This window comes from Pinus tabuliformis, chromosome X, assembly GCF_031772625.1.
Source record: "Pinus tabuliformis cultivar Carrire ecotype Pingquan chromosome X, CPIR1, whole genome shotgun sequence".
In the NCBI taxonomy this organism is placed as follows: Eukaryota; Viridiplantae; Streptophyta; class Pinopsida; order Pinales; family Pinaceae; genus Pinus; species Pinus tabuliformis.
In genome coordinates, this window is record NC_142308.1 from 336,668,751 (window position 1) to 336,692,709 (window position 23,959).

Here is a 23,959-nt window from a genome sequence, read left to right on the forward strand (position 1 = left end):
CTTCTTCTTTTCCTTCTTCTCCTTAGGAACTTGGTTTTTTGTTTTACCAGTTCCGTCAAGCGAAGAGGAAGGAGGAGAGGAAGAATTAGATGAAGTAGAAGGCTGGTGGGAAACTCTGGTCTGGTCTAACTGTTGACTTGACTGTTCAGGAATAGTGGTGGTTTGAACGACATTGGTTGAAAAGAGCCAGACCGGCAGGCCAATTGTCAGTCCTGGAAGCGACAATGTGGCCATATGGGGCACACCAACATCTCCCCAAGAGGAGAAGGGACTAGGATTTCCACCAAGGGGAATTCCTTGGTTGGTGTGCTCCATTTTTTCAACCTAAAGATCAACGCAGGAATAAAGGGTGATTGTTCCGTTTAAAATAAATTTTAACGACGCTTTAGACACAACTTGCTTTTTCAATTTTAAAGAGTCGAGAAAAAGCTAAAGATGACTCTAGTCTCCTTCGATGTTTTAACGAGCCCGAAGTGACAAATGCTCGGATGGACTTTTTCCGTTATAGAGTCTGAAAAAGGCCAAAAGGAACTGCTCTGGAGTTCTAGGCAGAGGGTGTGCCAAACTTTTCGCAAAACTGCAGAATACTTTTTAGTGTACGGGCGATCAATCTTCCTGAATGCTGTGTTCAGTGCATTGCGATCAGTAGGGCGGCCGACACGGCTTCCTAAGGATAAAGGTTTTATGCCTATAGGGGTCTCCCAATATATTATCGACGGTACGTGGGAGCACAATCTGTACTGGCGCTATCGTCCCTCAGGAGGAATCACCCACCATCCACGAGATCGACAGTCACCAGGCTTTACGACGCCAGAACACGTCTCTAGCCTAGACCTCTATGTTGTGCGTTATGTTGCAAAGCGTTGTTAAGTTCATTCAATTTATTTTAGGTTGATATTTTTAGAAGTTTTCCTTTCAAGGTTCACGACGAGATGTATGATACAATTCCTAAATGCAGTCTAAAGATGATAAGCAAGCTTTATATCTTTTCAACTTTGAAAATCCTAGCTACTAAGGGAAAAGAAAGACACCATCTTTTCTCAAAGAGCAATCAACACACTCTAATGCACTTTTCCTAAATCATACATGCAAACTATCAAGATGCAAATGCACAATGCAGGTGTTTGTTTTCCCCTTTCTTAGTATTGATGCCTACAAAGAAAGCTTTTTGTACAAACTTTGAATTTGCTTTTAAATGACAAGTACAAACAAGTTTACTTTTTCGAAATCAGAGAGGGTAGAAGAGATTACAACACTTAACGATTTTCGAAATGAATACTTGTTTCTACACTTAAAAGAGACAAACTCAAACCAATAAGCAAGAGTAAATGTATAATCAACTGCAAATAGCCAATGAACTCTCTTCTAAGATCACAATCAACAGATCTGAATTAAGGGCTACAGGATGACTATTTGCAAAGGAAAACTGCAAATGATGCCACAAACACATAAAAACACTCACAGTTTTTTTGTACAAAAGGAGGCGGAATTTAAGCAGAGAAAAGGAGTTATCAGACTGGTACCTATGTTGGTTACAGGCTGCAAAAATCAGAGATCAAAACAAGGAAAAATATAGCAGAGAACCCCAGCTGCACAAGGGCAAACTGGTTCAGCGCAACCTCAACACAGGGGTTTTGACATTCAGCGCAGGTAGCCTTCACGGGACCTGCGTTGAAATGCAGAATCCCTTCACTGGGTCTGCACTGAAGGAGAAACTCTCGTTTCTCACTGGTTCTGGGTCACAAATTGCTATTTAATCTACTGTTTCAGGCCAAATAAAAGCGACAAGCAAGGTGTAATCAAAGGGATGCTTTGAGGGGGTACTAAGATCTATCACAAAGGATCATCAAATCATTTGTGAGTCCATTGTTCAGATCATAGACAAGTCTAGGGATTGCATCAAAGCAGCAACTGTCTACTTTGCATCCGGGAATAGCAGATGCAGTTCGATTGTTGCTGTCGAGTCTATGAAACAAATAATGATGGAAACACAAATAAAATGACTAAACAGATCTCCCCAGCAGATTCGCCAATTTGTTGTGGGGAAAAATGCCTATGCAGGACGATCCTATCCACCTAAGGTGTGACAGTGCCTTAGCAACAAACAGAGACAGCTATTCTAGTATTCTTCCTTTATGAATTGAGAATGAATAGAGATAGATGGACTAACCGGTGTCTTCCGTTTGTCCCTCGATCCGGTCTCTCTTCTCTTGGAGAGTTCCCAGCTACTTGTCTTCTCGCTCGCCCAGCTTCAAGAGGTTTCTGAAGATCACAAGAAGAGAACACTACACAAGACATGGATTCATATTCATAACTAGTTCAGGATATAGAAATAAACTAAACATACTAATGCAATCATACATAAAAAATACATCAGTATATAGGAGAAACCAAGATAGCTTTATTGATGAATAACAAGGTTCAGGAAGAGATACAACCCAGAGGGATCCAATCCAGCATCTCCTTCCCAGCAAATGGAATTCCTATCTTCACCCCCTTCAAAGCATTAAGCACCCAATGATTCTGATTTCAAACCAACAACAATTCTTTGCAATAACAAAATTCCAGCCTCTAGATCTCATGGAGGAGAGATCCATATATAGATGTTTGGAGAGAGGATGAGTCAGCTTGAGATCTGACTAGTGTCCTCTCCCTCTGTCAGTTCTTGATTCCACTTGGAGGTTCTTGCTTCCACTTGGAGATTTGGAACCTCTTACTCATCACCAGTCGAATTCCCTGAGGCAAGTGTCATTTTGGAAGCTTCTTGGGTTCTGACACCTTGAGAAATGAACTTGCCACATGTCCACTCTTGCTCAGCGCAGGTAGCCAGTGTTGCCTTTGACATTCAGCACAGGTAGCCAGTGTTGGATTTGACATTCAGCGCAAACAGCTAGTGTAGTCACTGAAATGATCCTGAATTGACTTTTTTTTGAGCAGTTTCTGGTGGAGAACTTATGTGAATTGTTGTGGTTTGTTAGCCTTGTTCATCTAGGGGTAGGAACAACATGTTTAGGGAATTTGGATCCCTTAGATTATGGACATTTCATGCTCAATGCTGTAAGGCACAAAAATGTCTATAACAACATTGCCAATCAATTTATGTCAGCAGTGTAATGTCATGCCATGTCATGAGTGGTAATATGCCACATCACTTATGTGAAACATGTATATTGTATTCAAATGTATTCTAAAGTGGAAGTCTAAAGGACACACATGGAATGTGAAGATTCACGTCAGTTAGAAAGTCATAGGAAGTCAAAAAGTCATGAGGTTAGTCAAAGAATCACCCTTGGTTACATATACTCCCTCATTGTATGAGAAAATGAATTTTCACCTTGGCTCCTACTGCAAGGCATTAGAGAGATCAACTAGTTCTTTGAGGAGAAAGGAGTGGCTCTAATATCCCACCACTAGGGCTAGTGATGTACATTGTAAACATGTGTCTTGTAACTTTTACTGGATAACAAAAGCCTTCAAGGCTGGAATCTTCTTCATGCATGGACTATGAATGTTTGTAAGACTATTTTATGAATGTTTGTAAGACTATTTTTTGGATGGTTTTATTTCATGTTTTCTTTCACATGTGTTAATATGGCTTAAATAATTTTGTTATTTTAGTACTTATCTTATTGATATGCATTGTAATGGTTGTTATCATTGTCCCATCCTTGAAGACTCTTCTGTGGAATATTAGACAAATCTTTCTTTGTTTTTTGGTTGTAATGATCATCACATGCACTGTGGACTATTTTGCTGGATGTTAGATGGATCTTTGTGGTTCATGTGTGTCTCTTATTGGGTGGTACTATTACCTCTTACTCAGAGGCGCACTTTTCTCCCCTCTCCATAGTAGAAGAACGTCGATAGAGTTGCAACTGAACATTAACAAATCACACCTCACTTACTTTTCTGAGACACCATTGCATCCCTTTCTCATGATGACAGTTAGAGCCAAGTCATCTGTTTGAGATATATGGCAGCTGGTATGATATTTCAGATGCGCTTCATACACCAAACACTATGAGGTCTAATTACGACTTCACATTAGGGATGTTGGCATTATGATGCATGTGTTGTACTTGATGGCAAACCACTGATAGAATAACATCTCACTTATATACAATCAGATGAATCTACAGAAGAGATATCAGATGTGACATAATACATGGGATGCAGAGCAGATATTAGAGCAAGAGAGGCATTCACATATGCAAGGAGGTCTTTGGAAGACACTACCAAGCCAGAGGAGCAAGAGGAGCAAGAGGAGCCAAGAGGAGCAATATATCTATATATATATATATAATATTATATATATTATATATATATATATAATATATATATATGCCATATAGATGTCAAAGAAGAGGAGCATACACATCTATCGGGAGCCTATCAGGAGCAGAGAAAACAGAGCAATATAGAGAAAATGGAGTAATATATAGACAGAGCCACCAAGCGAAGGAGATGGAGCCATATATATATATATATATATATATATATATATATATATATATATATATATATATATATATATATATATGCCAAAGAAGAGGAGCACACAGAGCTATCGGGAGTCCATAAAACCATCGGCAACAAAAACTATGCATATATGTGTTTAACACTATCGAAGGCGCAAACGGAGGCTAAGGCGTGTACATAGGCAAATACACTATCGGAGGCAGAAAGTGGACTTGAATTTGTTTATGGACGGGAGTGTTAAGTCCTATCGGGTCTGGCACACAATATCGCATCAGGACTTCGCGAGGAAAGTCATACAATGTTAAGCGGCCCTTTACTTGCGATTGCCGATAGCGATTATCGCATCGAGATTTCGGAGCGAAGGTAATTACATTGTTAAGTGACCCTGTGCGACTTGCGATCGCCGATAGCGATATCGCATCGGACGACAGTCAAGGGCAAACACCAATTGCGATAGAGGTATGGACCCGACGGAGTTATTAAAACAATTTAAAATAATATCGCGTCCGGGTATCGGGGAATTGGCTATGTTATGCCGATTGCGATTGTAAGAGCGGACCCGATGCTATATTGTGATTTGGCTTAATGTGTTATCGCGTCCATCGGCCACCGGCCATTGGTGACTGCCGATATGTTGCGATTGTTGATAGCGATGAAAGCTGCAGACCCGTTAGGCATATAAACATGGTTCAATGCTTATCGCATCCATCACAATCACATATGTTATGAAGTTGTGCCACACCCAAGCGCCGATTGCGATGAAAGTTGCGGACGCAATGCAAAATTATAACATGGCTTAATATAACATTTCATCCAATTCATCGGAGCAGTGGAGGATCAGCCTATTGGCCATCAGTGATGTCATGAGGAGCGGACCTGATACAGTTTAGATGCGGGTTTAATATTGCTTGAAGTCTGCCTCTTAGTATTTTGGACTGTTTTTTATCATATTCTTTGTTTTTTAATCACTTAAGTCGTCGTTAAGTGATCCTATGGTTTTGGTCCAAACTATTGAGCCCCAGGTTTTTGGATCCCTTGTATTGGTTATCTATGGTTCTGATTCATGGTTTTAGCAAGAGCTTGACTATAAAAAGGAAAGGAGATCATTTGGCTTGGCATGAGTGAAAGTTGAAGATCTTAAGAAAAGCTAGATCTGAAACTCTTGTGATCGGTTGGTGAGTGATAATTGAATCTAAATCAAGGAGAAACATGTGGATTACGAGTCGGATCTATTGAAGGGTGGAGATCTCCTCGGCGCATCATTAGATCTGTAGATTTGATAGGTTGGGGTATTCCTGAAGTCTAGAAAATTGTCTATGCTCGCAGGACCGCAAATGCAGACAAGGAACAGGGCGAAGGTATGCAGGCCCATAAGTGCCGCAAGTGCGGAGATGCGCAGGCAATCCATAAGTCTCAGTGTGGAGCAGTTGGCGCGGAGGTACACAGGAAAGCAATTGATACAGTGCGGAGGTACGCAGACAAGCAGCAGGAGAAGGCGCGGATATACGCAGGTGTTCTATTGGTGGAGTTGCGAACTTTTCATGAAATCTATTAAGCTGCCCCTGTTTATTATTGCAGTGTTCTAGGATCTGAAGTGATGTTTGGTTCTGGTACTGTTTTCTGAGAAGTTTGGGTGATTCATTGGATTTATTGTATAAGGAAATTAGTTGATTCACATGTACTTGATGATCATTTGATCCTTTTGGATCTAGTCTGAAAATTAATGAAACATCGTCCTTGAAAGAAAAGAAGTAGGGGGTTGTAGCTCCCTTCCGGGAGAGTCTGGAAAACGAGAGAGAGAGTTGTAGCTCTCTGCAGGTTGCAGCCTGTGTACTAGTAAAGGATTGCACCAGTAAAAAATCATTGTAGAAGAAGTTCTAATTGAAAGAAGATAGAGACATATTGCAGCAGGTGGTTTTCACCCACATTGGGTTTCCACCTTATATCTGGTGTTCTTTGGTGTGACTATCTGTTTTTCACTGTTCTTGTTCATTATTATATGGTACTGACATACAAGTTAATTATCAATATCGGGAGAATAATTTAAAGTATAAATCTGGATGATATATTGAAAAGAATCTGATAATACTGATTCACCCCCCCTCTCAGTATTATTTCCAACAAGGGAGACCCCTTGGTTGATGGATTTCCAGCACTGTGAAGAGGGCTAATCCTTTATTGAATAGTGCAAAGAAATAAGGACTTGGGTAGGAATGAATTTGGTTAAGTATTGACTAGAGTCAATTTGTAACACAGTAAGATAGATTATTCTAGTGCAGAGGTTGCTCAGGCTTTAGAAAGCATTATATTTCTTCTCTATTTTATGGTTTATGCAATACAGATAGGAAGGGGTTTTGAGAAGTTTCCTTCCCCTAGATAAATCTTTGAGCATATGTGATTGAATCTTGTCTCATGTTTATGTTCTGATTTCTTGATCGATTAATTTCTTTATACTGATGAGTAGAGTAGATTAAAGTATTTTGTTTTAACAAATTATATTAGTTGTTTTGAATCTATAAGGAATTTATACATGGTATCAGAGCATGATTCATGGTAAAGAAGATAATTTGAAGTTGTCTTTGTAGGAGGATCAAATTTGCAAGATCAATTCCCAAGAGCGAGTAGGATGTATTTCTATGGACTAAGGCTCAAGTATGCCCTTGAGGGAGGCTCAAATTTTGTTCCTTGGAAGGAAAGGATGGAGGTGGTGCTGGAGGATAATGGATTGAAGGAATTCATAGATATTGAGATTCTGAAACCACTAGCAGCTAATATTCAATATCTATCAGAGTGGAAGAAGTGTCTAGCCAAGGCGAGGAGGATTATATTGGAAGGTGTGAAGGATCAGATAGTCTCCAATATCCATGGGAAAGAAACCCCTTATGAAATGTGGAAAGCACTTAAAGAATTGTTCAAGAACAGTAGCGACCAAATGAAGTTGCCGCTCAAGGAAAAGCTTCGTAATATCAAGATGCAAAAGACTGAATCAATTCAACAGTACCTGATCCAGTTCACATAATGTCATGATGAACTTGGATGAGTTGGGGTGACTGTTGTTAAGGATGATATTGTAAGCTTAGCCCTTCTAGGCCTTCCCATGAGCTGGCACAACTACCAAGATTTGGTAATTGGAGGGACAAACTACCAAATTGAGAATGCCTTTGGTCAGATTTGGTACAGGAGGAGATAAGGTGGAATACTAGAGATGGGACCTCATCCAAGGTTGAGGATATGGAGAAATTTTCCTTTGCTGGAAAATCAAAGAAAGGGAAAGGGAAGAAATCCCAATCCAAAGGAGAATCCAGTCAAGGAAGCAAGAAGAAATTTTTTTCCAAAATCAAGTGCTTTCATGTCATGAACCGAGACACTATGTAATGAAGTGTCCACACAATAAGGCAGGTAAGAAGCCCTCAGGAGGAACACTAGGTGAATTTTTGGCTTCACAATTCGAGCTTGATTTCACCCTCATAGCTTATATGGTGAGCATGGTCATGGGTAGTGTGTGGTATATGGATAGTGGAGCCTCATTCCATATGACAGGCAATCGAGAATTCTTCAGTGACTTGCAGGAGAATGACCTCCAAATGCACATTGAGATGGGAAATGATGGAAGGTATAGTGCGATTGGTATTGGTACATTTACTTTTGAGAAGCAGTCTAAACGCAAGGATGTCATGTATGTTTTGGGTCTGAATAAGATTTTTTTTTTTTTAGTTTCTATGTTTGAAGACCATGGCTACAATGTGATATTTAGCAAAGTAAAGTATTTTCTTAGACACATCACCATGGGACAAGTGAAGTGGATCGAGATTGGTGTCAAGAACCTATACAAGTTAGATGTGGAAGATTTTGTAGCATTGAGCACAAAATCAAAGAAGGTGTAGAGCTGATATATTGGTGAATTATGACATAGAAGACTTGGCCATTCACAACATCACACTTTCAAGATCATGCAATAGATTTCTATAGGACTTCCCAAAGGAGCACTAGAACAATGGGATACATGCAAAGGGTGTACTTTGGGGAAGTACACAAAATCCACCTTCAATGATCGGAACAGTAAACCACAAGCAGTCCTCGAAAGAGTTCACTCTGATGTGTGTGGAAATTTCTCAACAGCCTCCACTACCAAGCATAGGTATTATGTAATATTTGTAGATGATTTCTCATGGAAGTTTTGGATCTTCTTCATCCAGAACAAAGACCAAACATTCTCTAATTTTGTTGAATTTAAAGCACTTGTTGAGAAAGAGAAAGGAAATAAAGTCAAGGCTTTCAGGAGCGATAATGGAGGTGAGTAGATATCGAATGAATTTAAAAATTTATGTGCAAAGGAAGGCATTTGACGGGAGTCGACATCACCCGACAATTCATAGAAAAATGGGGTGGCTGAGAGGGAGAAAAAAAGTATTTTGGGAGTAGCAAGGTTGATATTGCATGACCAAGTCCTACCATTGTACTTGTGGGTTAAAGCATGCAACACAACAATCTATTTGCAAAACATGAGTCCTCATCGGATTCTTGGCATGAGTACATTAGAGGAAGATTTTTCAGGGAAGAGACCAGATGTGTCACATTTTAGGGTCTTTGGATCATTAGTTTATTGTCATATTTCCAAAGACTCAAGGAAAAATCTAGAGCCAACAATAGAGTTGGGTTTATTTGTAGAGTACACAAAAACACCTCATAATTATCATGTGTACTTTCCATCTCGCAAGATGACTATTTTTCTTAGAGATGTAAAGTTTGATGAGCAGAAGGAAATGAGGTGTTCTCTTGAGAGGGAGCTTCAGCTGCATTCAGTTGAGGAACTTTTAGCTCCAAACAAATAACCTCAGGAAGTTGTGGTGAAGCCACAAGAAGAGAGATCCCGAGATGGAAGGAAGTGCATCAGGGAAGATGACAGATTATTGCATGATGCTTTATTTTTGGAGAACTCTAGTTCAACAACATCAAACTGATTCTTTGTGGTTACATATTGGTGCCAGGCTTCGAATTGTGTGATGACATCCCCAAACCACATGATGGTTTTGAGATGGAAGTGGACTTTAGCCTCCATGGAATCCGAGTACAATGAATTGGAACTAGTTTCAACTCCCTTCTAAACCATGAGTAACATTTTTCTAATTTGGGTAGGATCACCGATGTAATTTTGCATGTTCTATCTATTCATCTCCAAATCTTCTATTGGAAATCTGTCTGAGCTACTCCAAGTACTCTTTGATCTCCTCCCGAACCTAGTTCCTAGGTTTGGATTTGGTCAGCGAGCCAACTAATGGGATATTGTGTGTTTTTACCAATACATCCAAACTATTGAATAATCATACATATGATTCCTGGATGTTACCAATAAATGAGGCGAGTTGCCTATTGTTTAGAATAAACATTCAAACTCTCGCTCTCTCCATCTCTACATGTGGCTTCATTTCATTCTCCAAGTCAAGCAATTCCCCTTTGTATCACGTCATTCATTCTTGCACATAGGTAATGGCATCTCGTATGTTCTTGAGAGTTTTAACAAAATATTTGAATTTTTTTTGTAGGCCATGCAAATGGAAAAATGCTTTCTGTATAGTCACAAAATCATCATAGAGGTTCTGCATGGTTTCTCCAAGTGTTGATACTTCAACATGTATTGCTGCTCTCATCTCCTCCAAGTAGACCTATGTGGAAACTGTGTTATGTGCGACTGCACGGAGTTGTTCCACCTCTTGCCTAGTAGACTTCAAGTTCTGTTACAATTTCTCATTCTCGACCATCAAATACTGAATGTTTGATCTTCTTGCACCTGCAAAGGAAAAATTCGCTTCGACAATGGAATTTGGATTCTTCTTGGTGTCTTCCACTATCACCCTTTATCTAATGAATGAAAGTGATGCGTGATCATCTAGAAAATTATTTCTCCGTGTTTGTACAATATTCTTTTGGAACTCATCAAATGACAAATTGTACACGTCCATTATCGGATCATCATCAAGAGGAACAACATCCCCTTCCTCGGTCGGAACTGGCTCTGCAGTTGTAGGTGGTGCAGACCGAACGGTGACCTATGGTGCACTCGAAATTAGGTTGACATCTTCATTCTTCGGCTCCTGTTCCATATCCATGTCTGTAAATTCAATTAAGTGTTCAATCTTCTCAGCAAGCTCCTGGTCCTGCATCTGTTCACCTTCTTCCTCAACTTCTGGTTGGTTCTGTTCCTACCCTTCAACCGGTATCGATGTTTTTTCTCCTTCTATTGTGCCTTTCCTTTCTTCTTCTTCCCGCTTCTGCTTCTCTTCTTGTTCTTTCCTCATCAGCTCCTGTTCCTCCTTTAGTTCTTATTATGCTTGCTTCAATCTCAATTTCTCTTCTTGCAATATCCTTTTTTCTCTCTGTATCCTTTGCTTCCTCTTCGCTTTTGCTGCTAAAGCTGCTTTCATAAAAATAGGATCTACTTTCATCTTGCATATTTGTTCTCCCCTTGGATTGTTAACAATATTTCTCTTTCCCTTATCTTGCATGGGATTGCTTCCATCGTGGAGTAGTCTGTGAATTCCCTGCTAATTTGACCAGCTCACAAAAGTTGGAGGAATTGTATAAATTCCTCCATGGATCTTCCTCTAGCCAATGAAATTCCGTATTAAGCCACTGAAAGTTAATTAGGATGTAGTGGCCTTTGCAAATACTACCGGGATAATACATATTAAAGTATTGAGTAACGAATGCAAACTCCACTTTCTCCTTTTCCTCAGTATCCATGACTTTCAAGTTCTTAATCTCATATAATCCAGTTTTCATAGGAAGGGTTGGCCAAGGTGCTTTATTCCTCCTATGGAAAGCCACTAACAGCCCTGTGGTGAGATGATATGACACTTCTTGCATGAAAATTTTGTCAGTGGCATACATTGGAAAAACATGCAGCGAATTTTGTCCATCGAGCACTCTAAGGAAGTTGTGACCTAATGAGGAAAACCAATCTATGATGTTTGCTATTTCCTCCATTTCTCCTCGTGACATGCAAGGTGGTTGTTATTGAAAGAAGATCTTGTAAAGCGATATGTTGAAATGGTCAGTTAGTTGTTCCATTACTCCTTGATGACTGTAATCTAAAAGCAATTTACAATAGATATCCACAATATTTTCTCATGGTGTCCATGTCCAGTTCATGCGAGGAAACTGATTTTGTGCACAGACTGCGTATACTAAATATGAAAACATATAAAACCTTTATTTCTCACACTTGGGAGGATTTCGGGCCTGTGATACATGGGCTCTCAACTATCAAGCCAACATATATGAGTAGTTGAATGACTTCCCTCGTTCACAATTGATGAGCCCCAAAAATGGATAATTATATGGGCTCATTCAACCTCCTAATTTGACTTAATCCACCATTCTCATTAGTTTATTGCATGTTTTTTATTATATTTATGCTAATAGAGTGAATTGGGTTAGTCATTATGCCAACAAGTCTAATGTGTGCTTTGTGTAGTCTTTTTGGTCAATTTGGAGACAAAATTGAAGGTTTTAATGAGCACTTGGCAGAAAAATTCGTGGGAGAACAAGGGAGAGGATTTGTAGGAAGGTTTCCCCTTCATTTATGGGCCCTTACCTCGAATTCTCCACCATCAACTCAGAGTTCAAGGGCCACCAAATCAATTAGCACAAGGGCAGCCAAGCAAGTCAAGTAGGACTGCTGTTAACTTCAAGTTTTGGGTAGTCGAGTCCCTAAAGTTTAGGAGGACTGTTGGGGTCCTCAATTTGTATAAATAAGAGGGCCTAGGGCCTCATTTCAGTTAGTCAATTTGTAGCCAGTAGATAGTCACTTTATATTCATTTTGTAGTTCGATTTTTAGGCAGTAGATTAGCTTTGCTTTCTGCATATTTTCAAGCTTTCCTTGTGGACAGTTTTGATGTAACTCTTCTTTTCTTGCTCAATAAAGATGAATCCAGCTTTGCACCAGCTCTAAATCTCTCTTAGGAGGCTGTAGCTCTTGGGGTTGGGCCCATCTCAAGCGCCCAATACCTCCTTTGTTTATCTTTATGTGTTTTGCTGCATTCTTAGAATAAAATCTGCTATTTAGATTTAAATCTTGCTTTGTTATTTAGATTTCTTTTGATGGTTAAAGTAGCTTTTCATGTTTAGAATAGATTGGTAGGATAATAACAAGAAAAAGGCTCCAAAAAAGGGTCAGCAAACACTTTTGGTTTCACCTCTTCCTTATTGGATCAGGGGCTGGAGTTGAAGTAACCGTGTTGTCCCAAACAAAAACAGTAGTTTGCTTTATCCATGCAATCCTTAGTGTGTTATTTTCATTTGCAGAGGTTGGTTACATGTTCAGATCTTTGAATGATTCATTTCATAGTTAATATACATGGTTTCCTTGCAAATAAATCTGCTGTCCATTCTCGTTACTATTAGCCAGATCATATTAGGGTAGCATAACTAGATCTTTGTTTTCTTGCATGTCTTTGTTGGTTCAGTTGGAAACACAAATTACAGAGCACCTGTACCACTTCTCTATCTGCCTAGACTCCCTCAAGCCCATCTTCTCCATCTCCTAACTTTGTTTCTTGCCTCATGTTGCCACATTGCCCTCATAACCCTACCTTTTGTGCATCATTATTCCAGTCTTCGTGGAACAAGTCCACCCATCTACACCTTCTCCTCAACTCCATCCTCCAAGTCTTGAACTCCCCTACACCCCTATTTCACCTCCATACTCATTCCTCCACCTTTTTCCCTCCATCCATGCTCCAAAATTCCATTTCTAAACATCCTGTAGAAAAATTACAGAACATCCTGTAGAACCCCTGCAGACTTCCTGTAGAAGCTCACGAATGAGGTTTCTTGATAGCCAAACTCTGTGAAACTCTCTAGAAGGGTGCTAGGGACCCCTTAGGCCCTCTCTGAACCTTCTCGACCTCCTCCAAGCATTTCCTCTCGCCAATCCACCTCTGCACAGTCAAAAATAGTTAAAAGCACATGCATGATAATTCTAACAACTAATTCAAAAATACAAAAAGATGTTTTCTTCAGATAGAGGTAGTCTAGACACATGTATTTTACTTCATAGAAGTAATGACATCTCTTTCAGTACTTTGCATGCTCTCCTTTGCGTCAGTAGGAATAGCTGGTAGAATTAGGGTTTGCTAGGGTTTGCGTTTCTTTTTGGCTTTCAGTTTCTTTCCGCAAGTAGATTAGCTTACTTTGAGTTAGCTTTCATCCATCAGTTAAAAAGCTTCTTCTAAGAGCTCATAGAAGTTGGCTTAAGCCCCTAGCGGACTTGTGCCAGCTGACCAAGTGACAGCTGTGGCAAGAGCTAGTACTTGTGCATATAACACCGTCACTTCCAAGTTTGTTACGAACTACCGGGTTGATAAAATTAGGGAAGGGAGTTCCAGGAGTTGTAGCATTATTGCTGCAATACTGGAGCCCACCATCTTTTTGGCGCCGTTGCCGGGGAAGCGTCAGAGTATTGGTTATTGCTGCTTCTCTTCTATTTTCCACTACAACCTTCTGTTAAGTAGTTTATTTGATTTCATTTCCACAAAAGTAGAGTAGATATTTCTTGCTTTCATAGATTAGCATTTCAATTCTGTAGTTTCCATTCTGCAAGCGTAGACTAGAATTTCATTCCTGCAACTTCATTTGAGGAAAATAGATTAGTCCTTTCCTGCTTTCATTTCAATTCCGTATTTTCATTTCAGCAAGATAGTTAGTTGCAGTTCAATCTATTTTAGTTTTGCAGGTAGAAGTAGAGAAAAAAACAAAAATCAACCAAAAAGATTTCATTTCATGCCTTGTAGGAGTAGAGATAAGTCAGAAAAATGATTGCACAACACCCCCACTGCTTCACACAGCCAACCCTCTCTCTTATTCGATGGCTGTGACTAAGGAACCCTTAGGTGGACCGCAAGACATATTTGAAGAACCTCAAGGGAAGAAGAAGAAGAAAACATTCCCCTGGAGCAAACGGCCGCAAACAGAAATGTTGGGAGCAGTACTTTATCAAAAAACGAATTTGAAAATCAAATCGAAGATTTCAAGAGTGATATGAGACAGTTTCTTGCCATGCAACTAGATACCTTGCAGATCCAAAGGAAGCAAGAGGAAGCCAAGAGGGCTTTGGCCATCTTCTGTCCCAGGTGCACTAGAAAGCATCCTAGGAACGAATGTCCATTGCACTCCATAGAAGTGTGTTTTGTTTGTGAAAGAGACCATCCTACGAATCAGTGCCCTTCCTTGCCCGGAATCAAAGCTACCTATCAAAGAGCCAAAGGAGCCACTGAACCACTCTATTATATGAACCAAAGGAGGCCGCGTGGACCTAGATCTTACCAGCAGGAACTGCAAGGGAAATCCAAGACCTATTATGACCCCGATCAAGCCACTTTCATGCCTTCTTGGGGTCCCCCTGCTCACCCTTCCTGGTTCAAAACTCCTCCTTGTTCCTTCACAGATCCATATGATGCCCAAACAGCTGCTCATTCGTTTCACTCTTATGCTCAGCCACAGCCTCAGTGGAATGCACCTCATCAGGGGTGGAGGCCCCAATACAACACTCCTCCCGCTTCTTTTCCTCCACCACCTGCTCATCCACAACCATTGCCTCCTACTCCACCAAGGCAACCCCAAATTCCTGCCCAACCACAACCCCATCCACATCCATCTGAAATCTACGCCCCCACTCAGCTACCCATACCACCATTTCCAAACCTATCCATTGGAGTAGCTCAACACAATTGCAATGTTGGGACACAACATGTCCAAATGACTCCTCTTGAGCTCAATGATCTTCACCATAGCTCAAGAAGAGTGTTGCAAAGCAGAGATTATGTTGACAACATTGAAGGACCAAAGGCAAAAGAAGATTCAAAAGAAGAGATCAAAGAACCATGGGCTGCAATTGATGAAGAGAAGAGATCAGAATTAGAGATCAAGAGAGTTCCCTCATGGTTACCATCAAATCGTCCATGTACTCAGTAGAAAGATCAACAAAAAGAGGAAGATGAGAAGGTCATGATAGAAGATGACATGAAGAATGATCCAGATCAGCAAAAGGACCAAGGATATTAGAGCTATATTGAGATATGGCTTCAGACGGTCACTAAGTTGCAGTGGTACTATCTTCCTCAGCTATGTTTGATCCCTTCAAAGTCAGACCATTTGGTCTCTGAAATCTGGATACCTGTCAAAGCATGAATTTCGAGCCTTCACATCATCTTGTCTTTAATCTCGATGTGCACATGGATCCATTGGAAGTATTCTTATACTTGAAAATGATTTTGTTTTTCAAGTAGGGTAGGGTAGGAAAAAAGAAAAAAAAAGAGAAAAAATGAAAATAAGAAGAAAATAAAAATCTAAGGTGAAAACCTCCTCGGAGGCGCCTTAGATTGGCTCATTGATTGAAAACCTCCATGAGGCGGTCAATGGGTTGGAAAGAAGAGAAAATAAAAAGCGAATAAGATCCCTGGGTGAAAACCTTCCTTGGGGGCGCCCAGGGCAGGCAATTAGGGTGAAAACCTCCATGAGGCGCCCTAGTTGTTTTTCAAAAAAAGAGAAAAAGAAAAATAAAAATAAACCTAATTTCCATTGGATAATTGTAGGTTGTAAGAAGGACATTGCAGGTCAGGAGGATCACTCAAAGCAAAGACAAAGGAATTTTTGTGCCTTCTACAGGAAGTTCTGTATTTCTACAGGAAACATCCTGTAAAACCTTTGGACGAACCAAATTCAATTTTAAAAGGGAGTCTGATGGTGGGAATCTATTGGCTAGGCCCGCAAGCACCTCTGTGTCCATCCCTCACCTTTCTCCATCAGTTTTTCGACCTCATTGTGCTTCTTTTATGAAAACTGTGTTTTCTACAGGAAGTTCTGTGTCTTCTACAGGAATCTTACAAAAAAAATCCAAATTGATCTCCGAAGATGACCCGAAGGTTGGGAATATGTCCATGAGGCCTGCACACATCCATGCTTCCATCCCTCACCTTTTCCATCATTTTTTCTGCCTCATTTTGCTTCTTTTATGAGAACTGTGTTTTCTACAGGAACTCCCTGTAGAAATTACAAGAAGTTAAAAATGGATTGCAAAAAAAGTAGTTTGGCGAACATGGTAGCTTCCTCAAGGGTTCAGAAGTCCTCCTGCAATTTTCAAACTCCTCCTCCATCATCTCCATGCCTGCATCACAGCCCAAGCTCATTCTTTTTCACCATGCAAAAACTTGCAGAATGCTTTGAAGAAAAAAATACATAGAACAGAATTTGTTTTTGCCCTAACTTGAAAACCATGCATCCATTTGAAAAACTATTTTATGGGGAATTGTACAAGGGTGATGGCAACATGCCTGAGCAGTTTCAGCCAATTCCGGTGCACGGTTTCCAAGAAATAAGCCTCCATCACCATCAGCCATTTTTGCATTTTCTCCATATCCGTGCATCCGTTTCAAAACCTGTTTCATGGGGAGATGCACATGGGTGATAGTAGCCTACCCAAGTCGTTTCAGCTGATTCTGATGCACGGTTTCTGAGAAATTGATCTATGAAGTCTTCAGCCATTTTCCATTTTTCTCGAAATCTATGCATCCATTGATCTCAATTTTGCTATGGGAGGTGCATCATGATGATAGGAACATGCTTAGCAAGTTTCAGATTGATCCGATCTATCATTCGGGAGCAATGGGAAAAACAAGTTTTGGTCCTGTGAAAATTCAACAGCAGCAGCTTGAGGGTGCAGATCTGAACGTGGAAATGAACTCCTGCAGCTTAGATCCGGCTAGAGGATACCTGCACAAGAAAAATAACCACACATCAGACAGAAAAGAGCTTATAGCACAAAGGATCCAGGCATGCAGCAACAAAATATGAGCATGCAACAGCAAAAGGCACCTCACAGCAACCATTTGACTTCAGGCACGTGACTAAAACTCATTCCTATGATTTCATGAATGTAATTCGGAAACAGCATGAGCAATGAGATGGTTGGGATTAAAACAATCGGTGGCAAGCTAACTGGCCACCCTCATCCAGTTCAACAGCACTCGACGGGTGAATAAGACACGTGCGCTCAGCCATCTCAGGAGGAAATTTGGAAACAAGTAATGGTGACTGTTTGACCTTCAACGTGATTGACGGAGTGATCACAGGTAGGAAATATGATGATTTGTGGCAACACTTCCATCTGCATGGCCAGCACATGTTTTTTCCTCCTCACCACAATTCACGCAGCAACTAAAGAAGGCTCGGATGAAACTCACGAACTACTGTTCATCTGCACTTTCCACATCCTCAACTGAAGTGTGCACAATCGGTTAACCTATCGTCCTCCACTAAGTTTTTCTACCTGTTTTCAAAATTCTGCTACGTATCAGGCTCTCTCAGAGGCACAGGGGCACTCTACAGGCGTTTCTACAAGAAGACATCCTACAGAAAAGTATAGCAAAGCCTTCCAGTGCAGAAAAGCCCGAGTTTTTCTTCATCAAATTTGGAGCCTGAAGAGAGATATGTAGCGCAAGGGAAGAAGATTTTGCAGCTTCATCATTTATTAGATGGACTAACAGAGGTATTGGGAGAGAATGATGAACTTCAAACGCTCAAAGATGGGCTATTTGGAGATGTGTTAAGGTCCACACAGGAGGCAATCATTCTTCCACCATGGATTGTTCTTTCAGTACGGCCAAGGCCTGGTGTGTGGGATTATGTCCGTGTCAATGTTGATGAACTTGCTGTTGAACAGCTTTCTGTGGCTGAATATTTGGAATTCAAGGAGCACCTTGTGGATGAAAGTGTCAAGGATAAATATGCACTAGAGCTAGACCTTGAGCCCTTCAATGAATCTTTTCCTCACCCAACACAACCATCTTCCATTGGTAGTGGAGTTCAATTTCTCAATCGGCATTTTTCCTCAAGATTATTCCATGATAGAGAAAGCATGCAGCCCTTGCTAGATTTCCTTCGAGCACACGGCTACAGAGGCCAGAAGCTGATGCTGAATGAGAGAATACAAAGTTTGTCCAAGCTACGCTCAGTCTTGGTAAAGGCAGAGGAACATCTTAAAATGTTCCCCAAGAATACACCATATACAGATTTTGAATACAAATTACAAGAAATGGGATTGGAAAAAGGATGGGGAGACAATGCAGAACATGTCTTGGATATGATTCATTTGCTCTTGGAGACTCTGCAGGCCCCTGATCCATCAACTTTAGAAACGTTTCTAGAAAGGATTCCTATGGTCTTTAATGTTGTGATTCTTTCACCTCAGGGTTATTTTGGCCAAGCAAATGTTTTAGGAATGCCAGATACTGGTGGACAGGTTGTGTATATACTTGATCAAGTTCGTGCATTAGAGAATGAAATGTTGCTGAGAATAAAACATCAAGCATTGGACATCAAACCTGAAATTATTGTGGTGACTCAGTCGATTCCTGAGGTCTATGGTACAACATGCAATCAACAAATTGAAAGAATTGGTGGAACACAACATTCAAGGATACTCTGGGTACCCTTTAGAACAGAAAAAGGAGTTCTGCAAAAATGGGTTTCTCGATTTGATGTGTGGCCTTACTTGGAAAGATTTTCAGAGGATGTATTAAATGAAGTAACGACAGAGCTAAAAGGTCAACCTAATCTGATCATTCACTATTACAGCGATGGAAATTTAGCTGCATTGACAAGGAATCACTCAGTGCAACATAGCCCATGCTTTGGAGAAGACCAAATACCCAGATTCAGACATATACTGAAAAAAGTATGAAGAAAAATACCATTTCTCTTGCCAGTTTACTACAGATCTAATTGCAATGAATCATGCAGATTTTATTATCACTAGCACATATCAAGAGATTGCTGGAAGCAAGGATACTGTTGGACAGTATGAGAGCCACACTGCTTTCACCCTTCCTGGTCTTTATCGTGTGGTTCATGGAATTGATGTTTTTGATCCCAAATTCAACATTGTTTCTCCTGGAGCAGACATGCAAATTTATTTCCCTTATATAGAGAAGCAACATTGTCTTACTACTTTACATGGTTCAATTGAGGAACTCTTGTTCAATCCTGAACAGACAGCTGAACACATGTGTATTTTGAATGACCATAAAAATCCCATTATCTTTTCTATGGCAAGACTCGATAGAGTGAAAAACATGATAGGACTGGTTGAATGGTTTGCAAAGAACAAACACTTGAGGGATACTGTCCTCCACGTTCTGGGGAGGAAACCATATACATAATTCCCATTCTGATCAGTTCACAAGCCACAACAAAGCGTGAGGAAGCAAGATATTGAGGCAGAGAAGAAAACTAAGGGTAAGGAAGCTAAGGGAAAGAAAACCTAGGGCAAACCATCACAGGAAAAGCCACAGGAAAAGCAAGAGGAAAAGCAAGAAAGAAAAAGAAGGAAGAAACAGAGAGAAAAAAAAACAAGTTTAATCCCTGGAAGTTGTTGCAGGTTGCAGGAACACAATGCGGAAAGGGGGCCTCCCAACACAAGCAGAAGGGTCCCTACCAAGTTCCCAGGCATCCTCACATCCATCCCCTCCATGAACACTCATTTTTTCAGGGTTCAGACACAATCTAGTCATGGTTCAACCTTCTACAGGAAGCTACAGGACTTTCTACAGGAAGTTCTGTATTTCTACCAGAAACATCCTATAGAGCCTTTGGGCAGGCCAGAATCGATTATGGAGAGGGATTTGAAGCTTGAAGTCTATTGAGAAGGCATGCAACCACTCTTTTCTTCCATCCTCCACTGGTTTCATCTCCTTTCACCACCATTGCCACCATCTGATTGAATATACTTGCACAATCATACCAAAGCTGAGAATTCTCTAGGAAAAGGAGCAGGCAGTGGGAAGAAGTAGAGAGAAAAACATGGTTTCATGACCGAGAAGAGGACATCACTTCAGAAGCTTGGCATGACAGGGAGGCCACCAAGGCCATCAAAGATGAGGAGATAGATTGGTTGCTCAGAGGATGAGCAACACTTTCAGTAGGGGGGTGATGATGAGCCCCAAAAATGGATAATTATATGGGCTCATTCAACCTCCTAATTTGACTTAATCCACCATTCTCATTAGTTTATTGCATGTTTTTGATTATATTTATGCTAATAGAGTGAATTGGGTTAGTCATTATGCCAACAAGTCTAATGTGTGCTTTGTGTAGTCTTTTTGGTCAATTTGGAGACAAAATTGAAGGTTTTAATGAGCACTTGGCAGCCAAATTCGTGGGAGAACAAGGGAGAGGATTTGTAGGAAGGTGTCCCCTTCATTTATGGGCCCTTACCTCGAATTCTCCACCATCAACTTAGAGTTCAAGGGCCACCAAATCAATTAGCACAAGGGCAGCCAAGCAAGTCAAGTAGGACTGATGTTAACTACAAGTTTTGGGCAGCCGAGTCCCTAAAGTTTAGGAGGACTGTTGGGGTCCTCAGTTTGTATAAATAAGAGGGCTTAGGGCCTCATTTCAGTTAGCCAATTTGTAGCTAGTAGTTCGTCACTTTATATTCATTTTGTAGTTCAATTTTTAGGCAGTAGATTAGCTTTGCTTTCAGCATATTTTCAAGCTTTCCCTTGTGGACAGTTTTGATGTAACTCTTCTTTTCTTGCTCAATAAAGATGAATCTAGCTTTGCACCAGCTCTAAATCTCTCTTAGGAGGCTGTAGCTCTTGGGGTTGGGCCCATCTCAAGTGCCCAGTACCTCCATTGTTTATCTTTATGTGTTTTTGCTGCATTCTTAGAATAAAATTTGCTATTTAGATTTAAATCTTGCTTTGTTATTTAGATTCCTTTTGATGGTTAAAGTAGCTTTTCATGTTTAGAATAGATTGGTAGGATAATAACAAGAAAAAGGCTCCAAAAAAGGGTCAGCAAACACTTTTGGTTTCACCTCTTCCTTATTGGATCAGGGGCTGGAGTTGAAGTAACCGTGTTGTCCCAAACAAAAACACTAGTTTGCTTTACCATGCAATCCTTAGTGTGTTGTTTTCATTTGCAGAGGTTGGTTACATGTTCAAATCTTTGAATGCTTAATTTCATAGTTAATATACATGGTTTCCTTGCAAATAAAGCTGTTGTCCATTCTCGTTATTGTTAGCCAGATCATATTAGGGTAGCATAACTAGATCTTTGTTTTCTTGCATGTCTTTGTTGGTTCAGTTGGAAACACAAATTACAGAGCACCTGTACCACTTCTCTATCTGCCTGGACTCCCTCAAACCCATCTCCTCCATCTCCTAACTTTGTTTCTTGCGTCATGTTGCCACATTGCCCTCATAACCCTACCTTTTGTGCATCGTTATTCCAGTCTTCTTGGAACAAGTCTAGCCATCTACACCTTCTCCTCAACTCCATCCTCCATGCCTTGAACTCCCTACACCCCTATTTCACCTCCATACTCATTCCTCCACCTTTTTCCCTCCATCCATGCTCCAAAATTCCATTTCTAAACATCCTGTAGAAAAATTACAGAACATCCTGTAGAACCCCTGCAGACTTCCTGTAGAAGCTCACAAATGAGGTTTCTTGATAGCCAAACTCTGTGAAACTCTCTGGAAGGGTGCTAGGGACCCCTTAGGCCCTCTCTGAACCTTCCCGACCTCCTCCAAGCATTTCCTCTCGCCAATCCACCTCTGCACAGTCAAAAATAGTTAAAAGCACATGCATGATAATTCTAACAACTTATTCAAAAATACAAAAAGATGTTTTCTTCAGATAGAGGTAGTCTAGGCACATGTATTTTACCTTCATAGAAGTAATGGCATCTCTTTCAGTAGTTTTCATGCTCTCCTTTGCGTCAGTAGGACTAGCTGGTAGAATTATGGTTTGCTAGGGTTTGCGTTTCTTTTTGGCTTTCAGTTTCTTTCCGCAAGTAGATTAGCTTTCTTTGAGTTAGCTTTCATCCATCAGTTAAAAAGCTTCTTCTAAGAGCTCATAGATGTTGGCTTAAGCCCGTAGCAGACTTGTGCCAGCTGACCAAGTGACAGTTGCGGCAAGAGCTAGTACTTGTGCATGCAGCACCGTCGCTTCGAAGTTTGTTACGAACTACCAGGTTGATAAAATTAGGGAAGGGAGTTCCAGGAGTTGTAGCATTATTGCTGCAATACTGGAGCCCACCAACAACCTGGTTCAATAATACTTCCCACCCTTTAGGAAGGTTCTTTGTGCTCCGCTGACAATGTATCCTACAAGATAAGATAACCAGGAGTTGGTAGGCCTTCCTGAGAGACTTTGTCTTGTATGAATGGGTGGTTGTCTATCGAAACTTTGATGGCTCTTTTACCCCACCTTTAATAATATATCTTGTGTTCACATAGTTGTTGGTGGCATAGAAATATGAGTCCATGAGCCCCACTGGCTCAGGAAAGTGATACATTCGCTAATAATATTCTACCAAAAAGGTAGCGACCTTCTATTCGCTTGCATTGCTTGATGTCATGGTCTTCTCATCAATGTCTGAAACAATCCAGCTTATGATATCTACACATGGGAAGGTTGGATATCTACATGCAACCTCGTGTAGTCTGAACTATTGGATATTGAGATAAACTTGCTAGTCCTTTAGATATGCCTCAAGGATCTTTGATGAGATAGCTTCATTAACTTGCTGCCATGTTAGTTTTTAGTCATTATCTATAAACAGTTGAGTGTCTGCATATACTGAAAATTCTACTGGTGTTTTCTCAACTACTTCCTTAGTACTGCTTCCAGTGGTCTCTATTGAAGCAACTCTCTTTGGTTCCATGGTGACAATGAATTCTGGAGAGAAGTGCTTCACAAGTGTGGAACTTGTGGGAAAAAAAGACACCCATGGAAAGAAAACAATAGCATTTTGCAAATCTAACTTCAAAGCATGATCAAGTAGGAAACTGGGAAACTGATTAGAAGGATTGCATAATTTTTATCAACAAGCAAGGGAGACTGGCTATGGGAACTGTACACTATGCAATCCCAGTAGCCAAGGGTGCAACATGAGGCTTGATATTGCAAAATTCGCAGTTCAACCTAGGCAGAGATTGGGATATACTGCACATTGCGTAGTCTCAGTGGCTAAGGAGGCAGGTTGAGTCCTTGAACTACGTACTACACAGTTGGGCTAGCCTGTACTATGAACTACGTAGTTGTAGAGGCCAAGCTCTTAGCTTGAGGCTTGGGATTGTGCAGTGCCTAGCTGGGAAAGGAAAAGTTTGGCCAAGGAAAGTGCAGATCTTCCTGGTGGAAGTGTGGAAACACAAGAAGAGCTAAGTGATGATGTGAGCTTGGGTGCATATCTGACTAAGTGTGAAAGAATCAATGAATATCAAGTGCAAAAACTGAACAAACATAAGGAAAATAAAGTATGTGAGGAGAGTCACCACAACGACGACAATTGGTGCAAAAACAAGAAAACTAATGTGACACTTTTGAAAGACAAATGACAACTTAGAACAACAATTCTACAAGCTAAAATAAGTTGAAACACAAACAAATGTGAAGAGAAATAAGAATAACAACACT

General features: G+C 40.5%; 1 pseudogene; it reads left to right on the plus strand.

Annotated features, from left to right (window-relative positions):
- LOC149139834 (sucrose synthase 4-like) overlaps positions 1-19,695 on the plus strand; it is a 39,633-nt pseudogene extending 19,938 nt beyond the window's left edge.
- The last annotated feature ends 4,264 nt before the right edge of the window (positions 19,696-23,959 follow it).